Source organism: Glycine soja, chromosome 18 (assembly GCF_004193775.1).
Source record: "Glycine soja cultivar W05 chromosome 18, ASM419377v2, whole genome shotgun sequence".
In the NCBI taxonomy this organism is placed as follows: Eukaryota; Viridiplantae; Streptophyta; class Magnoliopsida; order Fabales; family Fabaceae; genus Glycine; species Glycine soja.
Window position 1 is genome coordinate 4,440,653 of NC_041019.1, and position 14,477 is coordinate 4,455,129.

Genomic DNA, 14,477 nt, shown 5'->3' on the forward strand with positions numbered 1-14,477 from the left:
AAAGTGTTCATATTGTTTCACACTTTCGATGACGACCTAATCCTATGAAATAGGTGAAAACTTAGTTTTTTTCTAAAGAGAAAATAAAGTCAATTAGGTGAACCCATAGAAGGAAATTACGCAAATCTAAAATAATTCTACTACTTGTGTTGGAAGCAACTATAACTAATCACAATACGTAGTGTTACATGATTTATAGTAATTAAATTGGGATTGGCCTATCTTTTTTAATCCCTTTAATTTTTTGCGTGAAATATCCAGTTTTGTCAAACGTGTGCGATTGCAGAAAGAGAAAGTACACCAAATACCACCCTGATAGGCATAGCCAATATTGAGAAGTCTTCGCCACAAAAGTCAATAATTCAACTTCAATGAATATCGGGTAGAGTTAATAATATAATCCCAGAAAAGAAAAATTAGAGATTAACTCATAAAAACTTGTTTCTGGAAACCTCTTGCATGTCCTTGGTCTTGGATTGAGTAATTGTGTTTGTTGTCCTGCCTATTTTTAAATGGATTACTTGTAAAGAAATTTATGTAAAATAATATCGTACCATGAATGAGTCTAATTGATTTGTCTCAAGTTGTCGGGTAACCTTTGAAATGTTTGATACTTTGAATCATAGATAAAATTTAACCGAGTATATCATCATTTTAGTTATTGAGAGTGGGATGCTGTTTATATTAGTCTCTAAAATGAACAAACTAACCCACCTCAACTCACTTATGGTTAAAATGAGGATTTTTTTTTTAATAATTCTTTTCAATGGCTAATCAAAGTGGGTCAATGTTCTCAATTTCTAAATATATTTAGATAGAGAATAAAGAAAATAGGGAATTAAAAAATTTGAAATCTTAAAAAATTTCTCTTGTTTGTTTAAAAAGTAAAGAGAAGAAAAAAATAAGATAAAAGTCTATTTTAAGAAGAAGAAAAAATCTTTTTATTTTTTCTTTTTCTTTAACTATTTGATTTTCTTTCATCTCATCTAAAGAAAGGGTTGTACTTATGCTAGTCAATTAGCCAAAAACCTCACTAATATGTTTGTGTGAACATTATGTATGTTTAATACATGGTACAAGTTTGATCAAATTATAAATCACCAATGAATCATATATCTCAATACGAGTGAGCTGAGTTTACCTAAACTAAACCAATTAGTATGGGTTTGAAAACTTATTTGGACCACATTGAACATATATAGGTTTTCCAGATTAGAATGCACAAACGTAAAAGGAATTTTAAAGGTAGATTGAAGTTACTTTAAATTGAACTGGTTTTCGAACACCCTTAATGATGGACATTCAACTACTCACCTCAACCATAACCATTCGCATAAACCTTTGACACCAACATGATTTAGTCGTAGTGTGAGCAACTCACTAACCATTAGGCATTTATCCTCGATATAAGACTCACTTATAGCATGTTTAATTTGAATTATCTACCAAACATACCTTCATGTGCCAGTATATACACCACAAATTCTCCTTTTCAGGTTTTTTTTACTCTCTATTAGATATTGTTACTTGTTGGTCTAGGCTTATGCATCTAAATCTCTATAAGTAATCATTATAAAGGCCTTGTCGAGGTGGGTCAATGTTCTCAATTTCTAAAATGAGGGCATCCCACTTGTCATTGTGACATTTGGGCTGTAACTAAATGAAACACCCACAATCAATCTTAAAGAGGCTGCGTACGAGAATACAAAGTTGAACAATGCAATTTAGTGCCAAAAAATTCCCATGTGTTAATATATGTGTGGATCGAGTTATCTTAAAAGAGAACATTATACCTTTACAAGATAGGCAAATTCTATGGTGCACAAGTGTGTTAGGTCTGGTACCATGCACAAGTTATTTTAGGTTGTATGATCTGTGGTTTAAAAAAATAGATGGACTCAATGCAAGGCCTTGTCGTGGGGTTAATGTTGCAAGTTATCCTTTTTGTTTTGTTTTGTTTTTTTATTTAAATAACACCCACCTGGATTTAACAAATAAAAAAGACGTATCTTTTCTCTATTCTTCTGGGAAAAAAAAAAGCCAGAGAGAGAAGCATTGTGTTGTTGGATTCCATTTCCGATTGGAATGTGGTATTTTTTGGTTGCTGATACGAACCAATTCGTGATGTTTAGTGTCCAATGTTTTAGTTTTACATCAATTATTTTTATAGCTTTGCGTATGTAACAAAAAACTCAACTCATCCCCACTATCACCACAGTACTCTTCTGCTTTAAAATAAAATCAACATAACAGTGTGCAAAAAAAAGAGAGAAGAAATAGAGAGGAAAAGCACACACAAAAGAAAAAAACATTAGTCACCGGAAAACTCCATAAAACACCACTATGGTGCTTTCCTTCGCCGTGTACAGCAACGACCTATTATTTGTCTCTCCCCTTTCTTCATTTCTTATTATTCGTTGGCACCACCACTAGTGCAACCACCGTGACCAGATTTGTGACCGTTACTACAAGATTTTCGATTTAAAAATGGTGTCCTCCTCGTCTACTCTCACTTCTCCCCGAACGGACACCACCATAGAGGGCAGTGAGTGTGGTTGGCGGTGACAGAGGAGGTCATGGCATGGTGGTGGTGAAAGTTTCCGGCGGCGATGGGCGATGCGGAGGAGAGTGCCGAGGAAAGGGTTGCATTGGAAGGGATATGAAAAATACAGAGAAACTTACGAAACAAAGAGGAGAGAACTTTGCCATAAAAAGAATTATCAATTAAAATAACTATTATCTCATGCTTTGTTTGCATGGTACAACCACAAGATACTATTTTATTGTTATATCCAAGGGTTTGAAAAACTTGTGCATGGTACCAAACCTAACAAATTTGTGCACGGTAGGACTCGCCTACAAGATAAAGAATACATAACTAAAATAATTGATTATATTTTGCAGGTATATTTCAATATTAACTCACTTCAGTGGCTTGCACCTACATTTTCTGATTAATACTAATTTTAATCCCACTTCAAAAAAAAATCATTTGTTTTACATAAATTATTTCCAAAATAATTTAATTAGTGATGCATTTGTTGGAGTTTTAATAAACTATATAAAATATCAAATGAGTACCAAACACATTACCTTAAATTATCGAGATGAGGGTTTAAACAATACCTGGATCGATTGAGCTTAATCAAACAAATGCAAAAAAAAAGGCAATGATTACGAATAATTGATTTAACGATCTTCATTTATCAAATCACTTTATTCATTACGGAACCGTCATTTTCTCTTTAAATGAGAAAAGGAGACATTATTTCTTGATTTAATGTGTTGGGGGCCATAACCGTACCTTACGTTTTAAACCTATTATGATTCTCATTATCTCCTGATAGATTAAACCGGTTTCTACTCATTAAGCTCATATCAATTTTTTGTTAGCAGTCTAATGGACTCACTAAATTAGATAACTTATATTAAGCTCACTAAATGTAAATAATTAATATAAATGTTATAATATAATATGTAACTCATATTAATTAATGAGGAATTATAAAATTCATAATAATCTCCTACTTGGATTTCATATTAACCTTAGATATTTATATTACAAAATTCTTTAGGAGTGCAACCGTATGTTATTTCCTTTCAGACTCCTCTCTAAAAATCTTATCCATCTCATATAACAACAAGAAACCATTGGGGTTTTCATCACAACCTAATGTGACTAAGCCATAATGATCACCATTGTCACTCACCTGATGACATAAATCAAATATGGATAAGCGACAAAAATTATATGCAATGTGATCTTAATCATATTTATTTTCAACTAGTTCAAACTGTATTCTTCATAGAGATCGATCCAAATGCAAATAAATATTGCACACAGAACAAGCTCAAAATATAATGATAAACATCAACTTTATTTTTGTAGAAAATCCAAACAATACAAATAACTAGAAAACATAGAATATAGAACATAAATGAGACTCCAACTAAGATACTATAAGAAATTATACCCATATGAGCAATGTGCTCATGAAAAACATTAAATACCAAACCTTAAATAAGTGGATTACCTAGCATGAGATCAGTCTCTATATGCTTTATGGAAATTCTGAACTCTTTCCTTAACAACCAGAAACATGATGTTAATAATTTTGATTTGGTTATAGTCCTATTATTGTTGGAGTATTGAACTACTAAATTATTATCACAATAAATCCTCAATGATCTTTCAATGTCATCGACCACACTCAAGCAATGACAAAGTTTCATGACCATATCCCATGGTTGGATGCCTCAAAACAAGCAATAAACTTTGCAGTCATGGTTGAATAAGTTACGAGAGCCTGTTTAGCAGACTACTAAGAGATAGCTCTTTTAGGCAACATATATATGTATCTAGATGTGGAGTGTTTGTTGTCATGACATCTAGCAAAATTAGAGTATGAGTATCTAATGATATTTAAATTATTAGACTTCTGATAAGTGAGCGTGTACCTTTTTGTTCTCTTCAAGAAATGCATCACGCATGTTACTATCTTCTAGTGCTACATTCTAGGATCACTCAAGTATTTGTCCAGAACTCCTATCACAAATGCTATGTCGGGACAGGTACAAAATTGAGTGTACATTAGACTTCCCACGACTGACGAATAAGAAATCTTTTGCATTTCAGTTCTTTCAAGGTCATTATTAGGGCATTGTTTGAGACTGAATTTCTTTCTTTTAGCTATTGGGATATCTCCTAGTTTATTATCTTTCATGTTGAATCTATCTACTAAAACCTTATTGATATAGCTCTCTTGTGACAACCTTAGGATATCTTAAAAACAATCTCTTAATATCTTAATACCTAACAAAAATAGGCTTTCCCAAGATCTTTCATTTTGAAATTTTTCGTTAAAAATCTAGTGGTATCATGTAAGGGGAGCTTTTTTCGTTCTACCATGATTTTGGCTATATAATATTCGGTGTTGCTTTAAGAATCACAAAATATCACAAGGTTACATCAAGGGTTGTACGTGATGCAAGAGTCTATGTGAAAACATCTTATGCGGTTAGGTTTTAGGTTTATGACCTCCTTTATGTACAAGTCTATGTGTAGGGGTGTGGCACATTAGCATTTGTACCTTAGCTTAGTCCAAGTCTATGTGTAGGGGTGCGGCACATTAATATTTGTACCTTAGCTTAGTCCAACACTGGCATCTAGGATGTATGTGCCATCACATAATACGTAAAAGGATATGGGAATATAATACTCATGTAATATTGTGTTTGTGGGTGACTAGGCTGATTTGTAAATCATGTACTTTTTCCTGGTCTAAAGGAGTTTCAATTAATATATATTATCATGTATTTTCTTCATCTACTCTTCTTCCTTGCCACTTTTGATAGATTAATGATGAATTTCATAAGGCTTAAGTTAATTTGCATAGGTTCATATAAATAATTTTATACGCAATTACAAAAATAAAAAATAACTTTAGTGCATTGCTTAATTTGTTATTTTCTGTTTGGAGAGAAAGTTTGATCAACAAATATATTATTATAATAGATATTTATAATATTTTTATAATTATTTATTTTATATCATATGTTTCTCTATCTTCTCATTTTATATTATGAGATTTTTTTACACATGCACTAGAGACTTTTATTGCATAAGAAACCAAGAAAAAGTTAAATAAATAAAGAGAATTTATTCAATAAATAAAAGAAGAAAATATTATCCACGTATTATATATAAACGCATAATGTGTTATAAATTTATCAAATATTTTAAACATAAAATATTTTTAATTTTTTATTTAACTCTCATTAGTTTTGTTTAAGTTTTCAACATATTACTTTTATATATACATTTTATGATTTTTAGTTTGCAGATATTTTAAATATTTGAAAAATAAAAATAGTCTTTAAAAGAAAATTTACTTGATAAAGTACTATTTTCCATGTTTAAAATTCAGATGATTTATATAAAATTATCACTTTCTTTAAAATATGCAATGTTACCGGTGTTTAAAATATTTAACTTTAAAATTTTATTTTATTTTTATGAAGATAATTTTTTTTATCTTAAATATAAAGATAAAATGAGCCTAAAAAAGTATATCTATCCTCATAGCCCATATAACAACTTTGAATAACATATTTATTTTTTTCAAATATAAACTTCTAAAAAAATTGAATTATTTTGTAAATATTCATTTTCTCTTTAGATATAATTATTTATATTACTTATTTATATGAATTAATTATATTTTTTAGTATTGAATTATTTAATTTGTATTTTTAATTTTTTACTTAAATTAGAAAAAATATACACAAAACATGTATAGTAAATCAATAAATAGAAAATAAGCGTATATACTATATATAAATGGGCCATTAATATCTTTATTTAGTTTTATTTAACTTTGATTTTTTTTTACAATCAATGTATTACTTTTTTTATTTTATCATTTTAATTTGTTGATATAATTTTAAGTATTTTAAATTAAACCACAAAATATGTGGATCAACTGCAAATTTGGTTTAATATGTAGTCTCAACTCAAATTTGAATCTTGCTTGCTAAGGCAGAATTTTATTGTTGATATTGGTCCTATAAGGACCGAGCAAGATATCCCGTAAAAAATACATGTGATATCTATTAAAAAAAAATCTAATTAATTCACATCCACATTATTATTATTATTATACAAATTTAAATATAAAATAGTATTATATCAAAGTAATTAACTAAATATAAAAGTATTGTTTTTGGATTTTTTTTGTTTCATTTTCTATCATGTTAATTATTTCAAAATTTAAATATATAAGTAAATTTCTTTTATTGTTTGATTTCCATCAAAACGTTTGATTTTCTATCAATTTAAAAAAACAAAAAAAAAACAAGTAGACTTTTCAAATTACTTAGTTATAGCATAAATGATTGGTTCTATCTGATATATTATATTATTTATTTTTTTAAACAAATAATTATACACATTAATCTTTTTTAAACATATATACAAACAACAAACTTGACCCTGCACATACACACATGATCGACTAGTTATGTATAAAAAAAAATCCTCAAAATAGATTAGGGTTCATATAATTAAAAAGATTTAAGTATAATAGAAATTAAAAAAACTTTAAATCCTAATAATCTAGCAATAATGATGATTCTGATTTTACTTGATGAAATTTTAACAAATTATATAAAATATAAAATGAACACACATTATGTTAAATTATTGAGAAAATAATCTAAAAGATATATGAATTCATAGATCTTAATTAAACAAACGCAATAAAATCTTGACAATGATCATGAATTAATAATTGATTTAATAATATTTTTTAACTAAATTATTTTATTCCTTACACAGTCATTATTTATTCTTCGGATGGAAGAGGATAATTTTTTTTCTTAACTTAGAGTGTTTGGAACCATAAATTTCAAGTTTTAATTAAACTTATTAGAGTTATCATTATCTTTTAATAAAATAAATCGATTTTTACTCATTAAATCTATATCAATTTTTTATTAATAATCTAATAAGTTGACTAAATTATATTTATATTGAATCCACTAAATATAAATAACTAATATAAATATTATAATATAATATGTAACACGTATTAATAATTATAAAATTTAGTAACAGTGTTTGTAGCCAACTACTACTTAACTAGGGTTTCGAGATTTAATTATTTTATACCTATATCTATCGACGTGGAAAAAGTGGCGGGTGCATAATTGATATTTGGCAGTTGGCACATGAAAGCACAAAAGTCAAATTTCTATCCAAGAAAATATCATGAAGAAGATACTTCTCTTTGATAAATATCCAAAGTTTTTTTTTTAAGAAAACAAATATCCAACTGTTGCATCAAGTTAGGTTTCGACTTAATTAATTAGCCATTCAGATTTGCTAGGGATAAAGAGATTCACCATATAAACCACGGTTTTTTAAACTCTGAATTGCTATCAACTTGCCAAGTGTATATTAAGAAAAAGAAATGTCGATCGGGTCCAGATAGGTTTTATATATAAATAAACTAGTTTTTTTATCCGATCGATTCATCTAGTTTAAAATTTAAATTAAACTAGGTTTCATATAGGTCTATATAGTTAAGTAAAATGTTTTCAAATTTAACGTGAATAAAAATAATAACATAAAAATGTATAATATGTTATAATAATAAAGTGTAAAATAGTTTTACATTTTTATTCAATTAAAAATCACAATTTATGTTATTTTTAAGATAATTTTATAAAAACATATTAACTTTTGACAAATTTTATAACTTTTACGATAACTAGCTATCTTAGGAGTTGTTTCAATTATAATTTCTGGTTGATACAATGTAAAGATAGTATGCAACTTTTTTTTAAAAAAAGACCAGTATATAATTATTAATTTCCTATAAAAAAATTAATGACTTTTTAAATTTTATACTTGTTTACAAAGAATAATAACTTCTAAAGTTTCTTTATATTATATATTTTGGTCTGTCATAAAAAATATAAATAAAATATTTAGTATTTACACATTGCAAAATTTATAGTAAATGAGATGTCATCCATCTCAATAAATTGATCTTTATACATAAAACAACTTCAAAAAGGATAATTCTTTACAAATAATTTATAATACACTATTAATAATATATATAGGCCCACATATTAAATACACACCTATATGATGTACAATAAAAATTATAACTGGACTTCTACACTAGTACGTACTTCAGCAAAAAGAATTAAATTATATGCTATTGGTTGCCATCACATAATACTTACAATAAACCTGCTCATAGCCGGCTGATCCAGAGAATTCAATATTCCTCATATGAATATCCAATTAAAAGCTAGCTGATAAAAAAAAAAAAACAAATTATATGCAATTGAATGCATGGATTAATGTTCTTTATTCTTAGTACCAATATTTTTTTAATAAACTTAGTTAAAGACTTCTTATTTGACACCTAACTAATTTTTTTTCATCAGAATAATTCATTTGAAGATAAAATGATATTTCCAATTATAACTTTATATGTAAGTTAGGAATAGAAGAATCTCAAACCTTGATTAAGGTATCTAAGTGAATCACTTGTGTTAATAACTTTTAGTTCTAAGTACCAATATTTCCACAAGAAATGAAAAATAGTTTTAAATTATCTTATTTGCAAAGTTTCTGGTTCCCCCATCGGTTACAAGTCACAATTAGACTGATGGCACATTTGAATTTCACAACAAAGAAGTGCTTCTAAATGTGCTCATTAATTTCAAGCTCGAATGCAACCAAATACATGCAACTGTCTCCAATTTCGTTCATATGATTGTGTTATATACTCCTTATATTCAAATTTCGTATACTGAATATGGTGGTCCCTTGCAACAGTCACCATTAAAAAGCAATGGTTACATGTCACAAAGTAAATAGGTTTCTATTCGCATTTCCATCATAAGCCAAGAAAAATAAGTGGATAACACGAATACGAAATCGAAAAGATTCGTGGATGGGCCTGGTTTGTATCATGGCTCAACAAAGCCCAGCTGCCATCCCAAATGGAATGTTATTTTAGGATTTATAGAATAGATTTTGATGGACACAAAAAGTAAAAGAATTAATTTTGAATTAGTTTAATTTTAAAACATTTTTGTTATGATAAAAACGAGCTTTTTTGTTTGAGTCGAATAAAATAATTATGGATAACAAAAAAAATTCTTTAAGTATTTAATACAATTATATATTTAAATCTTAAACTTAAAATTATTGGTTAATTTAAAACAACTTTGATAAAAAAATTCTTCTAAATCTTGAATTTTTTTTTTTTATGGTGTGAGTTCGAATACCTCAACAAAGGAAATTAAGTTTACTCGAGTCTAAATTTTGATAAAAGTGAATGCAATAATACACAATGTGGCATGATGAGGCATCACAATAGGGGGCATAAAGGTTGAACCTCCACCTCTATTGATCTTATGCCATACACACATCCGAATTCATTGAAAGACAAAGGATGAACAAGACTTGGGGGTACTCACAAACGTTACCTTCACAGTAAATATGAGAAATTCTAAAATTTCTAGTAAATAAAGAGATAAAATAGTTTAACGATTGATTCTATGCAGAGGCCAAGGAATCAACTGAGAATCATCCACAACTTTAACCAGCAAGCTAGAATAAGTTTCCAGCCACAAGTGAGACCAATTATTATCCAACTTTAAAATAACTCACTCTAAGTAACTAAACAACATGGTGAGAAATAAAAGTGGATTGATAAATGATCAAATCAAACATTCGTCAATATAATACTCACATTTAAAATATTTAAATGAGTATTTGAAAACTCATTAGAGAATAAGAAATAATGCCTATCATATAAAAATTATAACTACTAACTTTGCAGTAAATGTAGATAATCACATATGAGATCTGCAACCATACATACTATAAGTTTATGCAATTGAACCAATTTATTTAAATTTTAAATTATTTTATTCAATAAAATGCTCAATTATAATCAATAAAAGAGATAGCCCAGCCAAAACTAAACATCAGTATCAAAGAGGATTCAATAAAAGAGATAGCCCAGCCAAAATTAACATCATTATCAAAGAGGATGCAACTCAGAAAAAAAAAATCAAAAATTGATTTAGGTCATTTCCTTCTGGTCATATTTTTTTTTCTTCTTTTTTATCAACATGGCCCAACGTTGCCTAGCTGTTAGATTTAGATAGCGAGGACCACATAGTTTTCCATCCTCTCTCTATCCATTGATTTAAATGCTGGGTTTGAAAATTAAGAATGGCCCCAATTACGATGCCAATGAACAAAGATGTATCTGAACTTAGGAACACCACAGAAAATGCACTTGAGGAAGTTTATATTGGGAATTATTTTCATATTGTACACAAATTTTAATATAAAAATTATAATTAAAATAAGTAAAAAAAAAAACTATGTAATATAAAAAATTTGATATCATCATTCAATCACAACTCATAATATAAATTTGTTAACTTTTATAAATAATGTTAAAAATTATATTAATTATGATTTGTAATTAAATAATAATATAAAATAATTTTATATTGTTAGATTAAATTCAATTAAAATTAATTTAGATATATATTTCGGTCACATTAAAAAATTTAAAATTATTTTTATTTAAAACAAAAGAAGCTAAGAGGATAGGAACAGCATCAGTCAACTCTCCAGTGACCTTTGGGACTCGAAATGATCATTAATGGGATGATAATTAATATCAGTCCATTTTGAATTATGCCGTTTACTTAAATATTTTTTAATAGTACTAGAAATTTAAGGACGGCTTGTTTGTTTCTTTTCTTTCTAGAAAATACTTCAAGTTTTTTGTTTTAAAATATTAAAAACAAAAAAAATTAATAAAGATAATTAGTGATAAGTAATCTTCAAAATAAACACCTATTTTTTGTGAACATTTCTAGTTAAGGGTGAATGATTAATCTCTCAAAATACTAAATTTATTTTAAAAGTTAATCTTTAGTAACAAATATTTTTATATACTATTTTTAGTTTTTAAAACAAGAAAAACATAACAACTCATCTTTTTTTTAATCTCATTAAAAAGAATTCTTCTACAATATTCTCATAACCATTGCTCACGTCTTTTTCTTTGAACATTCTCGTGCCTAATATCATTTCCTCTTTAACATTTTCAAGCCCCATGAGGCTTTCTCTTCCTCACCATGTCTTGAAGAATTTCAACATTCTTCGTAACTTCGCTTGCATGTATCCTTGGTGGTGAGCATAAAAGAAAAAGTTGTTGCTCAAATGGAGAGCCCATTTCAAATCCATTAACCAAGTAAAAGATCTAGAAAAGTGAAATTATTGTCCATTAGTTACCAACAAAAGCTGGGTGAAATCAAAAGCAAGATTTAAAGATGAATTTTTTTTATCAATATGATATGTCATGATAGACAAATAATCTTATCTCTATAACATGTGATCAAAGTTTGATTATCAATTCATGCATATATAAAAATATCTATTGGAAGAAATAAACTTTATTTAAAAAATCCTATTACCTTTTGGCATAGAAAAAATTATAAGATATCCCTACCCTACATAGAAGATTTTGACGAAATAAATAAAATTGCTACAAAAGCAACACCTATTCAAATTAACAAATTGTACCTAGACTTTTTTTCTTGGAAGTATTTTTTATTGGAAGTAATTTTATTGAAGGTAAGATCACTATGTGTGTACGACTAAGTTTTTCCTTGGAGTATTAAAGATAATTGTATACTAAAGACTCAAGCTCGATATTTTTTATTAGGTTAGAATAATCTTATGTTTAGTTGATTGACATACTTGGTGATAATTATGGTATGTAATCAAATAAAATATTATATAATGACACATACATGTTACCTAAACCATGTAATTTGACATGTGTACTCCAAACCTTGAAAGGCACCATAGACTCCACACATGTCATCTAAATTGTTATTGAATTCATAAATTTATTAATAATGATTTAAATTCAAATGTATATAGCAAAACATAATTATTTAAAACTCATTAATTATAAAAGTACGTTTGATTACAAAAATTATAATGATCATAATAATAATTTGTAACACAATCAAATATTTATGAAACACTACATATATAAAAACATGTGTTATATGAACCAACTGTACTTAGAAAATTGAAAAAAAAATCAATTAAGAATATTTAGAAAGAGGATAATTAATCTTAACGGATCCCCATTGAGTTGTACCAAAATTAGTCAATAATTATAAACCTTTAAATAAGTATTAAAGTTGATAAAATATTCGGTACCAATAATATATTGAAGTACTTTTGAACAATATGTATGGAATATGATGCCACATATACTTAAAAGTGCTCCTAGTGAATTCTTAAATATTATAAATGAATGGCACACTTAATCAATATATGAAATTCACCCTAGTATTTCTCGATGCTATACTTGTTTTTCTGAAAAGTAATGAGTCGACATACTATAATTAATCACCCTGAATAAATTTAGAGATACTGAGAGAAAATGGTTTAACAGTATAAAAAAATGAAAATCTTTTAAACCAAGGTAATAAGATTTTAGGATATAAAGTCTATATAAATGAACCATAGTCCCCATCCAAGGAACAATAAAGTTTGCTGAAAATTTTCTCAATGAAAATTAAGGATAAAGATACAATTGCAAAGGTTTTTAGACTGGGTAAATTATATGGCAAAATTCATTCCCAATATTGGAATTATCTGTTCACCATTATATATACAAAAGACATAGAAACAATATTGTTAAGAATAGTGTCAAGAAACTCTAGATCTCTTGCTTAGGAATCTGATCTAGAAGCCTCGTTATTTTTAAATAAAGATAAAATAAAATCTCTTTGAATATGTACTATAATATTCATTGAAAACTAAAGATTTATAGTTTTGAATATGTATATATATTTCCTAACCCCAACTCTCCTCGTGAGGTAAATATAACACTGACTTAATATAAGATAGGCAATAGCTGGGATAAGTCATTTTCTATCAGCAGTGAATCAAATAACTAAATAAAATAAGATAAGACTAACTTAATTACCTAACAGACTCTTACTCATTATTGACCTGATTAGTATACAGTTTTAAATATAATCAGTTATGTCATTTTAAAGTTAAGAGGCCTTAGAGATTCTAGGATTTAATATCTTGCTTTACTTAGTTAACTGATTTAGATAATAGACTTACTTCATTGGTTTTGATTAAAACCAATAAAATAGGTTATACCTTTGACATACTTTCTATATTGATTGTTTCTAAATGTAAAATGTAATTTCGATATCAATTTTAAAATTAATGTTGAAAATTTTTCACTTTCAACATAGACTGAAAATCAATATTAAAAATCTTTTTTAAACCATGTGGAAAGTTTTTTTTTTTTTTTTTGTAGTGGTTTATGCCAAAACCTACCCCTGAACTTAAATCCATATTGCATACATCCCTTTATTGCATCTGTACAATGTGACTATAGAAAGTAATTTTAAACCAACTTGTTTTTTTGCCATATTCTCATTCTTAATTTTCTTTTGTTCTAAAAACTATATAAGTATAAAGAGAGGCACAAAAATTAGGAGCCACACATTTCTTTGTAAGAAAATCTGCCTATAACTTGCTAGTTGGGTTGAGAGCCTTGATTGTGTGTTTTCAGTCAAATAAAGGAAAGAAGAAAATTATCTAACTTTGAACTCATTCGAACACAGTGTCCTACACTATGAGACACACCAACCCCACCCAATACGTACTTTTCTGTCTTAATGTTTTAATACATTCTTTGGATATAAGCCTAATTCAAGGCATTGAACTGTTACCATTCTTTGTACCAATGAGATCAATCCAGAAGCCGCTTCTCAGAGGAGTTAACTTCTTATCTTAATGCAACAACCTGTATACACTAATAATTTTCTTTCAGACAATGCAATTCAATACGCGTATGTTGTAAAGTATCTACAAATGTCAC